Source organism: Lepisma saccharinum, chromosome 6 (genome assembly GCF_977018435.1).
Source record: "Lepisma saccharinum chromosome 6, izLepSacc3.1, whole genome shotgun sequence".
Classification (NCBI taxonomy): domain Eukaryota; kingdom Metazoa; phylum Arthropoda; class Insecta; order Zygentoma; family Lepismatidae; genus Lepisma; species Lepisma saccharinum.
This window is the reverse complement of record NC_139234.1, coordinates 7,591,596-7,593,856: the sequence shown is the minus strand read 5'-3', so window position 1 is coordinate 7,593,856 and position 2,261 is coordinate 7,591,596. Positions and strand designations below refer to the sequence as shown.

The 2,261-nt window shown below is 38.9% G+C and overlaps 1 pseudogene; it reads left to right on the top strand.

Annotated features, from left to right (window-relative positions):
• On the top strand, positions 1 to 570 carry LOC145988979 (histone-lysine N-methyltransferase SETMAR pseudogene; annotated as a pseudogene).
• The last annotated feature ends 1,691 nt before the right edge of the window (positions 571 to 2,261 follow it).

Genomic DNA, 2,261 nt, shown 5'->3' with positions numbered 1-2,261 from the left:
ATGGCTGTGTCGAATGCAGTAATCAGGGCGTGTTTACTGAATGAGTACAAGTTGGGCACAAAAGGAGCGGAAGCAGCAAGAAAAATATGTGCAGCGTTTGGAGAAGGTACAATTAGTGAACGGACAGCGCAAAAGTGGTTTCAGACCTTCTCGAGTGGCGATGAGACACTGGCAGACAAACCTCGATCGGGCAGACCGAAATCTCTCGATGTGGACCAACTGAAGGCAGCAATTGAAGAGGATTCAAGTCAAACGTGTCAAGAACTCGCTCAACGATTTGCGGTAAGTGCTGAAACAATTCGTGTGCACTTGCATGAGCTTGGCAAATCATGGAAACTGAGTAAGTGGGTCCCGCACGAGCTGACTGCTGCGAACCATCTCCAACGACTGAACATTTGCGCTTCCTTGCTCACTAGGAACAACAACTGTCCAATTTTGGACCGCATTTTGACGTGTGATGAAAAGTGGGTAATGTACGATAACAAGAAACGCATGAGGGGGTTCTTGCGCACTCCCTACGTTCAACTGAAAACAGTAACTCGTACAGTGTCATATTATGTCTTGTCGTGATATCGAGCGCCGAATGTTAGGTGTTAGGTACTGAAGTAAGACTCTTATTATTGCAACACGAAAGCACTGAAAGAGATTCCGATATACATACTTTCCTGTACTGGCAGCGCATGGACATCTGCAGGATTTTTTCCAGGGGAGAGCAAACAAGGCACATTTTCCCCCAAAATAGTGTTGTTCCCTAAAAAAACATTGCTTAATTTTGAATTTATGGTGTTCATACAATAATTAACACATATTATTGTGGCTAGAATGCAATTATATATGTGAGATACAAAATTTTTGGTTGACTTTCATTTTCCACAGCTCCCCCTTTGCCCCTCTTCCGGACGCCCATGGAGCAGCCTCTATAAAGGTCAGCATCAGTTTTTTTTAATTTCGTCACTATTGTTGTTTTGAATATTTCTTAGTTTCTTTCTTCAAGTGGTCTGTTTGGTTTTCGATAAATGTCTATAACTTAATGCGAGTTCTGTTTTGTTTTTTTTCTTTTTTGCATTGTTGATAAACTGTTTATTTATCGCCTCATTGTTCTTCCTCGCACTGAAGCAAAAATTTCAGCTGCTTTAAAAGGTATCACCAGGTAGTACTCAGGAAATGTATTTAATGCAAGTTCTAACGTGAAGCGTAGTTTTCTTGTTAATACATTCTATGTATTTTTTCCATGTAACTAACATGTCTAATGAACGTACAATTTCAGGCTTTTTACAAATACTGTTAGGAAGAGGCCCAATGGTCACGAAGAAATTTTACAGTTCGTTGGGATAGTGCAACAAGGAATTTTAACGAATACAAAGTTGCTGTGCACTTCGCGTTTTGTCCTGAAGTGGCAGACGGAAGGTACATATTCATGTCCTTTGTATTTTGTACCTCCGGTGGTTACACTGAAAAGGTTCAAAAATTGTTTTTTAAAGACAAGGAGAATTTCATTTTGTATTTCACTACATAGTTCAATAAGACTGCAACATACGTGCATCTGAATATTTGCACTGTATGACCATTTTCTTGAAGTAGAAGACTTAATACATATCATCATGAACGTTCCATATTCTGTATAGCCTATCTATGTACGATTTGCATAACGGTATACTTAACATTAATTCATGTAGGACAAAAAGCTTTTTTGTATAGTTACATAGTGTAAAAATAGACTGGAAGCTTAAATGTAACCCTATTTCAAATAATAATAATAGTTGCTGTAGCTTACAGCCTGTAAGTCACAGAAAACAATATTTTTTGTTATAAAATATTTCTACAATTTCACGATTCGAATTTCACCATTCCAGAAATATCAGGGCCGGCAAGTGCCCCTGCGGCTGCCCATGTTGGTGCACAGAACTTTTGTATGAGGGTAAGATTCAAATCGATGTTGAACTTTTCATTTTTTAAGTCCACTTTGTGCTCAGGTAGGGGACTGGGCCTATAGTTTAAAATGGAATCCAAACAACTACGTGCCTGCTGAGTATCAAACCCGGGATTCCTTAATTTCAAGGCAATATCGTTACCACTACGCCAACGAGGAAGCCCGAAGCTTCAAATCTTGAAGATAGGTAGAGCTGTCACTCAAAAAGAAGTATACAAGATAAGAAGCTTATATATTTTATTCTCATGTCTAGGTCTTCATAAATATTCACGTATGGGCCTCTTGCTTTTTTCAAAATGAGCATGAAATTCTTAAAATCCTCTCCTTCCAG